General features: G+C 43.3%; 1 protein-coding gene across 1 annotated transcript in view; it reads right to left on the bottom strand.

The window, feature by feature from the left end:
• ccdc82 (coiled-coil domain containing 82) overlaps positions 1–9,257 on the bottom strand; it is a 105,774-nt gene extending 96,517 nt beyond the window's left edge. Inside the window, exon 1 of the mRNA XM_078545812.1 lies at positions 8,961–9,257. The gene's annotated coding sequence lies outside the window, so the exon portion shown is untranslated. The remainder of the gene's footprint in view (positions 1–8,960) is intronic.
• Between the last annotated feature and the right edge of the window lie 2,814 nt (positions 9,258–12,071).

Genomic DNA, 12,071 nt, shown 5'->3' on the forward strand with positions numbered 1-12,071 from the left:
ACTACAATGAAACACCCTGAAGTAGAGAATGTTTTACGGGCAAATAAAACATTGAAAGAATTAAATCTGGAGAAATGTGCACTTCAGTTCCCATCCTTAGGTGACCCAAAGAACATGAAACTAGTTATTTTTAGCGATACATCACATGCTAATCTTCCTGCTGGGTATTATAGTGCAGCTGATTTCTTAATATTTCTTATGGGTCAAAATGAGAAATGTTGTCCTTTAGCTTGAGAAGCTAAGAAAATTAAAAAAGGGCTGTTAAAAGTACATTAGCTGCTGAACCACTGGCTCTTCTGTAGGCAGAGTATATGGGATTATATGTGTCAAATGTTTTAAGTCACATTCTATACAATGTACCTACTGAAGATGACACACCCATTGACTGTTCTGTAGATAATTATTTATTGCAGGATAACGTACTCTGTATCTAAAGTGTAGTGAGAAACAGTCACTGATTCACTTTGCTGGCTTGAAACAAATGCTGGGGAGAAAGGAAATCTCTAAAATTGATGAATGACAACAACTGTCTTTACAGAAAAAACGCTTGTACAATGAAATGGTTAGGGACCTAAAGAAGAGCTGAATTGCAATGTAATACATTGGACAGAATATGGGGGTTTTTGATTTCATTTATTTTGGAATTTTACATATAAACTCTAACTTTTATTTAAAGAGCTAGAAGGGAATCTATTAATTGCAAATTAATTGCGTTTAATTATATGCAGTTGGTGGGCACTCACTGGGGATTTACATGAATGTCTATAGAAAAAACACAGACTCTTCGTTGTCAGCTGTCTCCTGATTCGGGGATGACGTCTACTCAGGTTTGTGAGCTTCTGCCATGGTCTTCATGTGACTGAAGAAGCCGATTCTCAACTCCCATGAGCACATGGGCAGGATGTCTGACAGGTAGTGTGCTCCGGAATGCAGGATTTGTTTCCTTTTCTTTCTTTCTCTCCTGCTGCTCTGCCTCATCATTAAGACGTTATGACTCAAAGCAAGATGCAGCTTGATGGAACGATAGGTAACAAGCTCCACCCAGTATTTAATGTCAATGCTGCCATGCTTCAAGGAGAGATTCAGACAGCTGTTGAAGAGTTTTCTTCGTCCTCCCTGGAATGTTAGCCATTTGAGAGTTGAGAAAACAGGATCTGGCAAAGGAGATGCTTTTTGGCCATCTAGACACAGTGTCCAGTCCATCAAAGTTGATTTTGCAGGAGTTTTACCTGAATGCTTGTGGAGCTGGCTTCAAGAAGAACACTAGCATTTGTTCAATGGTCCTCCCATTGAATCCAGAGGATGCAGCAGAGGCATCCATTGGTGATGGAATTTCTCTAGCGCTCTTCTGAGTCACTGATACACGGTCCAAGTCTCACTGCAGTACAGGAGTGTGGTGATGACAACTGTTCTATACACGAGAACTTTTGTTGACTTGTGGAGGTCTTTGTTGTCAAAGACCCACTGCCATGGAGTGTAGAAGGCTGAGCTGGTGCAGTTGATCCAGTGTCGGATCTCCTCATCAGTGGTGGCCTTTTGAGAGAGGTGGCTGCCAAGGTATGGCAAGTGCTCAATATATTCCAGAGTCTCCCCTTCAACATATATGAGAGGTGGAATATTTGGTTGACCAGGTGTGGGTTAAGATATGAATTTTGTTTTGGCAACATTTAAGGACAGGCCAAGTTCCTTGCATGCGAGATCAAGAGTGGCTTGCAAATTTCCTGCAGAGTAGGCAACGACACTGCAGTCATCTGCAAACTCTAGATTAAGTATATCTATGGCGGTCAGTTTAATTTTAACACAGAGGCAACTGAGGTTAAAGAGTTTTCCATCTAAATGGCATTTAATACTGACACCTGAGGGCAGTTGATCTTTGGTGAGGTGAATATCCACTATCAAGTAGATTGTAAATAGTATAGAGGCTATCACACTGCCTTGTTTGACCCTGGTCCAGATTTTGAAGGCATCTGTTTCAGTTCTCCCACTCAAAACAATTGCAGTCTTATCATCATGAAGCAATTTCAGGATTGTGACCAAGTTTCTTGGACATTCAAATCTTTGGAACACAATCCAGAGAGCCTCACAATTTACTGAGTCAAATGCGTTGGTCACCGACCAAAACTGTGGAGGTACATGCTTGTAATGTATAACTCTGTAAGTATATGTAAAAAGTGTGCAAAGATTGGTTCCAGTTCTATCCTTTACCAACTGGCTTTCTGAAAAAGAACACCCTTCTAGCCCAAAACCTCACATCCACTAACTTCCCATATCTACCCCTAAGCCCCCATTCCTCAGTCTCCAACAACCAGACTCAGAGCCCCTGTATCTATCTCCGACACCCCTGAGATTCCATTCCCCAGTCTCCATGACTCCCAAGCCACCATTTTGCAATCTCCGCCTTTCCCCTGAGCTTCTATTTCCTAATCTTCCTCTTTCCCCCTCAAACTCTTATTCTCCAGCCTCCATCTCTCCTCCGAGCCCTTGTTTCCCAATTTCCATCTCTCCCCTCGAGCCCCCAATGCCTAGTTTCCATCTTTCCTCCTGATTCCTCATTCCCCCTTGATCCCCAGTCTTCTCTTTCCCCACTTTCAAGCATGCCCCTCCCCGCAATTTCAGAGCTCTTATGAGTTCAGGCACTCCAGAATACTGACATACAAGGTTCCTGAGCCTTGGCTCTACAGTCTCCTGTTGATTGCATTCCACATGGTCGAAATTCTTTGCAGCGCTGGTTGGGTGATGTCACTGAATCTGAGACTTGCACAGCAGCCTTTATCATCACAGAGCAGGGTGGGAGGGAGGGGTGCACTACGGTGGAAAATTTACATAGCTGATCTCCATGGTTACTGCCAGTACAACTCGGGAGAGGTACCCATGATTCTGGGAAACTCCTGGTCATTCCTGGAGGTTTGGGAACTCTATTTTGCACCCAAGGCTTTCATCACTCCACCACTAGGGGTTGTGCTTTCTGATGTTTAAAACCTAAATTCTTGAATTCCCCCCGTCCCCTCACCGCCGCCAAACCTCTCCACCTTTCTTTTCTCCAGTAAGACATTTCCCTTTGACCAAGTTTTTGCTGACCTGTCAAATTTTGTTTGATAACACGCCTGTGAAGTGCCTTACGAAGTTTTAAGGCATTATATAAATGCAAGTTGTTGTCATTAAGTTATCTCATTGAAACATACAAAATTCTTAAAAGACAGGGTAACTGCTAGGAGGATGTGTCTTTTGAGTGGGGTGTCCATAGGTTTTTTTTTTATTCATTCATAGGATATGGGCATTGCTGGCTAGGCCAGCATTTATTGCCCATCCCCAATTGCCCTTGAGAAGGTGGTGGTGAGCTACCTTCTTAAACCGCTGCAGTCCATGTAGTGTAGGTACATCCACAGTGCTGTTAGGGAGCGGGCTCCAGGATTTTGACTCAGTGACCATGAAATTATATATTTCCAAGTCAGGACAGTGAGTGGCTTGAAGGGGAACTTCCAGATGGTGGTGTTCCCATCTATCTGCTGCCCTTGTCCTTTTTTACTGCAATTAAATGTATTCCTGAAGGTTTCATCACATGACTTTCCCCCACATTCCAGAAGACTAATTGCCAAATTGGATGATACTTGACTGTCAGTCAAACAGCCTGTTTTTTCCCCCTTTTCAATATTTTTATATCTGGTAGAGAGAAATGTATTCAAAGAAAATGACCAAAAAAAAAATCTTTTTTAACGTCCCAAGGTTTTTTTTAGGGTTGCACAGTGTGTCCTGGAGATTGATCTTCAATCTTGGAGACTCCAAGCCAATCTTGGGGGTGGGGGGGGTTGTCAAACCTAGGTGTCTAAAATGAGGGGTCAATCTCAGAATGAGGGGTTGGTCATCTAGGACTGAGATGTGGAGAAATTTCTTTAATAAAGGGTTATGAATCTTTGGAATTTTCTACCTAGAGAGTTGTGGATGTTCAGTTCAAGGTCAACAGATTTTTGAATATTTAGGGCGAGACAGATGAAGATAGTGTGGGAATGTGGAGGTGAGGCAGAAGATCAGCCACGATCTTAATGAATGGTGCAGCAAGATCCAACAGAGGGCGCTGGTGAGAAGTGACTGAAGCATTCTGGGAGAAGTCAGCGCAGTCACCGCGACTCAGGAGGGAATCGAGGAGAAGGACTCTTGCACTCAACATTTGAAAAAGAGCGCGGATCTTGAAGGCAGGTCAGTTGAAAAAGAGCGCGGAGAGCGTGGGGGAAGTCATTTGAAAAAGAGCGTGGATCTTGAAGGCAGGTCAGTTGAAAAAGAGCGCAGAGATTGAAAATAAAATGAGGGGAAGCTGAAGAGGAGCGGCCAGCCTGCGAGGGGCCAGTGTGTGAGTGGCCCAGTGAAGGAGTGGAGCTTTGAGGCTTTGGCTCGAGAGGCTTAGGCGAGCAGAGGTTGAGTACGAGCTTGCTCCCAGTGGGGTAGGGCCGGGTAAAGTCCTTTTCAGTAAATTAGGAGTAGGTAATGGAGGCAGCAGTTGGGGCAGTCGAGTGCTCCGAACGCTGTATGTGGGAAGTCAGGGACAGCACAATTGTCCCTGATGACTACACCTGCAAAAGGTGCATCCAGCTGCAGCTCCTGAGAAGCCGAGTTAGGGAACTGGAGCTGGAGCTGGATGAACTTCAGATCATACGGGAGGCAGAGGCAGTAATAGACAGGAGTTTCAGGGAGACAGTCACCCCTAAAAGTCAGGAGGCAGGCAGCTGGGTGAATGTCAGGAGAGGGAAGGGGAATAGACAGAAAGAGCAGAGCACCCCTGTGGCCGTTCCCATCAATGATAGGTATACCGTTTTGGATACTGTTGGTGGGGACGACCTACCAGGGACAAGTTGTAGTGGTCACGTCTCTGGCACCGAGGCTGGACCCTCAGCTCAGAAAGGAGGGAGGGAAAAGAGGAGAGCAGTAGTGATAGGGGATTCGATAGTTAGGGGGACAGATAGGAGGTTCTGTGGGAGAGATCGAGAATCCCGAATGGTCTGTTGCCTCCCTGGTGCCAGGGTCTGCGATATCTCGGATCGAGTTCTCAGTATTCTCAGGAGGGTTGGTGAGCAGCCAGATGTCATGGTCCATGTAGGGACCAATGACGTGGATAGGAAGGAGGAGGAGGTCCTGCAAAGAGAGTTTAGGGAGTTAGGTGCAAAGTTGAAGGACAGGACCTCCAGGGTTACGATCTCAGGAGTGCTACCCATGCCACGTGCTAGTGAGGCTAGAAATAGGAAGATAATGCAGCTAAATACGTGGCTAAGGAGATGGTGCAGGAGGGAGGGCTTCATGTTTCTTGACAATTGGGCTCTGTTCCAGGGAAGGTGGGACCTGTTCCAACTGGACAGTTTGCACCTGAACTGGAGGGGGACTAACATCCTTGCAGGTAGGTTTGCTAGTGCTGCTCCGGGGCGTTTAAACTAGATTTGCAAGGGGAGGGGAACCAGAGTGTTAGAGCAGATAGTGAGGTGGAGGAGGATAAAGGTCAAGCGAGGAATGCATGTATATACAGAAATCAAGGGTCTGTACACGATAGAAATGTTCTCAGGTGCATCTATTTCAATGCAAGGAGTATTGTCAGAAAGGCAGATGAGCTTAGGGCGTGGATTGGCACGTGGGATTACGACATTATTGCTATTAGTGAGACTTGGTTTCAGGTGGGGCAGGACTGGCAGCTCAATGTTCCGGGGTTCCATTGTTTCAGACGTGATAGAGGGGGAGGGATGAAAGGGGGAGGAGTGGCATTACTAGTCAGGGAAAATATCACAGTTGTGCATAAGCAGGACAGCCCGGAGGGCTCGTCTACAGAGGCCATATGGGTGGAGCTGAGGAATGGGAAAGGTGTGACCACACTAATAGGGTTGTGTTATAGACCGCCCAATAGTTAGAGAGAATTGGAGGAGCAAATCTGTAGAGAGATAGGAGACCGATGTAAGAAACAGAAAGTTGTGATAGTAGGAGATTTTAACTTTCCACATATTGACTGGGACTCCCATACTGTAAAAGGGCTGGATGGTTTGGAGTTTGTCAAATGTGTTCAGGAAAGTTTTCTAAATCAATATATAGAGGTACCAACTATATATATATCTATATATTGATTTAGAAAACTTTCCTGAACACATTTGACAAACTCCAAACCAGAGTGGATGCAATACTTGATCTCCTATTAGGGAACCAGACAGGTCAGGTGACAGAAGTATGTGTAGGCGAACATTTTGGGTCCAGTGACCACAATGTCATTAGTTTTAAGCTAATTATGGATAAGGATAGGTCTGGTCCTCGAGTTGAGATTCTAAATTGGAGAAAGGCCAATTTTGTGGAAATGAGGAAGGATCTAGGAAGAGTGGATTGGCATAAGTTGTTTTCTGGCAAGGATGTGTTCAGTAGGTGGAAGGCATTCAAAGGCGAAATTTTGAGAGTGCAGAGTTTGCATGTTCCTGTCAGGATTAAAGGCAAAGTTAACAGGCATAGGAACCTTGGTTTTCAAGGGATATTGGCGATCTGGTTAAGAAGAAGAGAGAGGTGTATAGCAGGTATAGGCAACAAGAAGCAAATGAGGTACTTGTAGAGTATAGAAAATGTAAGAAAATACTAAAAAAGGAAATCAGGAAGGAAAAAAGAAGACATGAGGTTGCTTTGGCAGATAATGTGAAGATAAACCCGAAGGGTTTCTACAAGTATATTAAGAGTAAAAGGATAGTAAGGGACACAATTGGTCCCCTTGAAGATCAGAGTGGTCGTCTATGTGTGGAGCCTCACGAGATGGGGGAGATCTTAAACAGTTTTTTTGCATCAGTATTTACTCAGGAAACTGGCATATGTATAAGGAAGGAAGGGAAACAAGCAGTAGTTTCATGGAACATATAGAGATTAAAGAGGAGGAGGTGCTTGCTGCCTTACAGCGAATAAAGGTAGATAAATCCCCCAGGCCTGACATGATATTCCCTCGGACCTTGAGGGAGACTAGTGTAGAAATTGCAGGGGCCCTGGCAGAAATATTTAAAATGTCCTTAGCCACGGGTGAGTTGCCGGAGGATTGGAGGGTAGCTCATGTTGTTCCGTTGTTTAAAAAAGGCTCCAAAAAGTAAACCAGGTAATTACAGGCCAGTGAGCCTGACATCAGTAGTAGGTAAATTATTGGAAGGTGTTCTGAGAGATCGGATATATAATTATTTGGACAGCCAAGGACTGATTAAGGATAGTCAGCATGGCTTTGTGCGTGGTAGGTCGTGTTTAACGAACTTTGTAGAGTTTTTCGAGGAGGTTACCAAGAAAGTAGATGAAGGAAAGGCTGTGGATGTTGTCTACATGGACTTTAGTAAGGCCTTTGACAAGGTCCCACATGGGAGGTTAGTTCAGAAGGTTCAGACACTTGGTATTCATGGAGAGGTTGTAAACTGGATTCGAAATTGGCTGTGTGGGAGAAGACAGAGAGTGGTAGTGGATGATTGCTTCTCAGACTGGAGGTCTGTGACTAGTGATGTGCCTCAGGGATCTGTACTGGGACCATTGTTGTTGTTGTCTATATCAATGATTTGGATGATAATGTGGTGAATTGGATCAGCAAGTTTGCTGATGACACTAAGATTGCAGGCATTGTGGACAGCGAGGAAGGCTTTCAAAGCTTGCAGAGAGATCTGGACCAACTGGAAAAATGGGCCAGAAAATGGCAGATGGAATTTAATGCGGAAAAGTGTGAGGTGTTACATTTTGGAAGGTCAAACCAAGGTAGGACATACACAGTAAATGGTAGGGCACTGAGGAGTGCAGAGGAACAAAGGGATCTGGGAGTTCAGATACATAATTCCCTGAAAGTGGCGTCACAGGTAGACAAGGTTGTAAAGAAAGCTTTTGGCATACTGGCCTTCATAAATCAAAGTATTGAGTATAGGAGTTGGGATGTTACGGTGAGGTTGTATAAGACATTGGTGAGGCCAACTTTGGAGTATTGTGTGAAGTTCTGGTCGCCTAACTACAGGAAGGATATCAGTAAGATTGAGAGAGTGCAGAGAAGATTTACTAGGATGTTGCTGGGTCTTAACGAGTTGAGTTACAGGGAAAGATTAAACAGGTTAGGACTTTATTCCTTGGAGCGTAGAAGAATGAGGGGAGATTTGATAGAAATTTACAAAATTGTGAGGGGTATGGAAAGAGTAAATGCGAGTAGGCTCTTTCCACTTAGATTAGGAGAAATAAACACGAGAGGACATGGCTTTAGGGTGAAAGGGGAAAGGTTTAGGGGGAACATTAGGGGGAACTTCTTCACTCAGAGAGTGGTGAGAGTGTGGAACGAGCTACCATCTGACGTGGTAAATGCAGGCTCACTCTTAAGTTTTAAGAATAAATTAGATAGATACATGGATGGGAGAGGTCTGGAGGGTTATGGACTAGCGGAATAATATTTCGGCACAGACTAGAAGGGCCGAATGGCCTGTTTTCTGTGCTGTAGTGTTCTATGGTTCTAAGGGCTGAATGGCTCCTCCAGCTCCTATTCTTATGTTCTTCTGTACAACAACGGCATGAACTGCAAGTAAAACTGGTATAATTTGTTCATTGATTTCACTTTTAATTATTTGACAGTGAATTTTTGATGTTCTTTAAAACATTTTTTCCAAGCAATACCTGTGACATCAGGTAGCTGTGTAGCAGTGGACCCCGATTTGTTAACTTTCTGTTAACCAGCTGACCTGCTGAACATCCAGAGACTGGGAAGGGGCTTTGCATTTTGCTGCTGAGCCAGTGAGTCATGTCAGTCACTGCGGCCCCGCCCCCAGCGGAATGTAGCCATTCTGGGGCTGCCCTGGGATTGGCTGGCGGGACCTGGAGCTCTGGATATTCACAGAGCAGGTCAATCTATAAACCTTTGAGAAAAAAAAGGAGGCGGGATGATTATCTTTAAAAATGTTCTCTTTACAAGCGTAATTGCTCCACGAGCATCTACAACCAGTAATCCTTGAACTCACCAGGCGAATATCTTGCTCCAGCAATGGCTCCTCAGATTTCAGTTTATTAAAGAAGGATTTTGGCTCTAGCTTGTTTTTCCCGTTGAAACAGCAACAACACTTCCGTTTCTGCGCCTTTTCTTTTGCCAGAGCGATCCTCGGTTTGTGTTATCAAAATTAACCCGCCTTTAATCATGGGTTCAAACACGCCCAGTTGTTGTTTTCAGTTTCAGAGGCGGGCGGGTCAAACACAATGAAATGAAAGTACCGCCCGGCCAATACCAAACGCTGGGGGAACTGAAGTCGCCTGTAAAATGGAAGCACCCATCAGCAAAATGGCCATTGGCAGCTCTCAGTATAAAATTGAAAGTAATAGCGCTTGGCTCCAATGGATTCCGAGAAACAGCTTTTGCAGACGTACACCTGCATGATATATAGATTCCACCCTTAACTTTGCGATCATTTCATATAACTCGAATAAATGTGGCAGAGAATTCAGATTTTTTTTAAAGTGTAATGACTTTCAAAACATTAATGCGCTGATACTTGGCACATACAGCATCCCAACATATTTTCTGAAAAGAGTTCTTCAGTAACTAATAGCTGTATTGTCACTTTTTTCTCCAAAAACAAGAAGTAATAGCTCTTCCTCTCTTTAGTTATTTTCAGCATATACGATTTTTCTTTGACTACCAACATAATTCACTTGCAGAGAACCTGCTAGACATTCACCTGAGTTGTAAATAGAGCCTTCTGGAAATATCAAAATTGGTTGCACAATGTGATTCTCAAGAAATTGCACAAATTGTATTTTCAGTTTCCACCAGGGCTGATGCAAGAGTATTAGGTCCCTGGACAAACATTCAGCTGTGCCCCAACCCTGACCGTTAACTTTCAAAAAATGAATATTGTTTATTAGTGTGAATAAAAGCTCTGTATTTATAATTACAGATTTATTTTCCATGAAAATTAAGAACATTATGATACCGATTGTACATTCTCATTGTTCCACACTTTTCACAGGATATGTGCTAGAAGAAATGCACATTATAAATGTAATATGGCTTGTGAAGCAGTAGTGTTTTTGCAACAGTTACTAGATAATTGTATGTGCAATTTACACAACCAATAATCATTACGATAGATTGGACTAGATTAAATTACGTTCTTTGATATTGTTCACTGGTTCACAGTTTTGGAACAGTCATGTAAATGTACAAATTTGTTAAACTCGCATAAATAGAATGAGAAAAAGATATGAAATTTTGGTAAAGATTGTAATGTAAATGTTCTGAGATGGCCCTTCTTATTAGTGGACTTTATGTGCAGTGCTTGGCTATTAGATGTTCTGTAGTCATACTCTGGTCCTTCCTTAACACTTGTTTATTAGTATTACATCTAAATAGGTTACAGAGTAGACATGTTGCTGCTAGGCATGGTGTTCCAACCTCTCTCTCAAGAAACAAACACATGACTGACTGATGTCAGTGATACATCACCATCTATGCCATACATCAGCAGATCCCATTTGTTAACCCTTTATACTACACCTTCCCAATGTACTATCAAATTTTCAACAATATGAAACTATATCTTTAACTATTTGCTTTACATTTCTGTAACTCCTTTTTTACAACAATACATTCTACCAAACTCCAACTCCTGTTCTTCCCCCTCCCCAAGTCACAGTCCTCAAGGATTCAGTCCACAGTATTCTCGGCCCTTTACGGGGAAGACGTCTTGGAGATATGAGTGTTTTCTTCTGCATCTAGGAGGACATCAACAGAATATAACAGTAAATTAGCAGCACCGCTGGAAAGCAGAATTTAGGTTTCAGGATGACTGAACTGCAAGGAAGATGAAGACTTTTCAATGGAACATTGATCCAAGAGAGAAGAGTGAAGAGCATCGACCTTTGGGCTCCCCGGGACTAGAAGAGAAGAACTCAGGACACTCTGAGAAACCTGTTGCTCTCTCAAAGCACACAGGGAAAAACCTTCAGAACTGGAATGATCTTCAACTCCAGGGAAGATTGTCACAACTGCATCATTCTCTGCTGCATCAAAGACTGAAAAGGTACTGAAGATCTGAGATTTCAATGAACTTAAACAGCAAAGGAGAAAACAACAACATTCCTGTAAGCCTTTCATGAAAAAAAGAAGAGATGATTTCCCAATGATTTTTCTGCAGGACTACCTATTTTCTGTAGGCAGCGGTAAGAGAGCCAGACCTCTCTGTGTGAGGCTGCTCCACTCTGGACAATAGGAAGAATTGTTGAGGATATGGAGACAAGACACACCATCTTCTGCAATGGGACAAATTCCCTGTAGACAAATAACTCGGAGACAAGATTGCTGTACAGGATTCAGCAGCTTTAGAAATGCTAAAGATTCTGCCGCAGCTTCTGTGCTGACATACAGCTCTTGAGGGAAGAAGACTTTCAGCTGGGACTGAAGCATGGGTTTTGCGTGACTTTCATCCCTGGAAGCTACCAGCTCTTTGGCAGTATGATCCTCTATGGACTTTGACATGGAATCAGGTGAGACATTCTCTACGAAAATCTCTTCATGGACAACAAGAGATAGACCAGCCAATATTGTTAGGAAATGGAGATAGTTTAAGTAAGTTATATTGATATTTGTCGGTGTTAGGAATGAGTTTTACTTTAATGTTTAAGTTTGATTTGTATTTCTGCATCTGTGTGTTAAGAAGAGGTCAAGTTGAGTTTTAGTTTCACTTTAAAAGGTGCTTGCATTTCTAATGAGAGTTTTACGACTGTAAGCTAAGTTAAGCAAACAAGAGTAGAGAAAAAACAGTGAGGGTCCAGAAAGGCAGGTCCCTCGCATAGACACACATGCAGAAATCTAGAAACAGAAGTTTTGATTTGGAAGCTGTTGGAGTTCAGTTGGTTTTGAAGACCAAGTAGAGCAACCTAGAAGGGACAGATAGCCAGTCCCAAGCTAAAGTTGGTTGAAAGTAGCTCCCAGGTGAATGGAAAGGGGACAGATAGCCAGCCCCAAGCTAAAGAAGAAAGTCTGAAAATCCAGTGGAGTGGAACAGGAGAAAGTCCCAAGCAGTCCTTCTAGTCCACGGAAAGACAGGGACCTGGAAAAGGTCTTGTTAGGTGAAGTT

This window comes from Cetorhinus maximus, chromosome 7 (assembly GCF_964194155.1).
Source record: "Cetorhinus maximus chromosome 7, sCetMax3.hap1.1, whole genome shotgun sequence".
NCBI classification, from domain to species: Eukaryota; Metazoa; Chordata; class Chondrichthyes; order Lamniformes; family Cetorhinidae; genus Cetorhinus; species Cetorhinus maximus.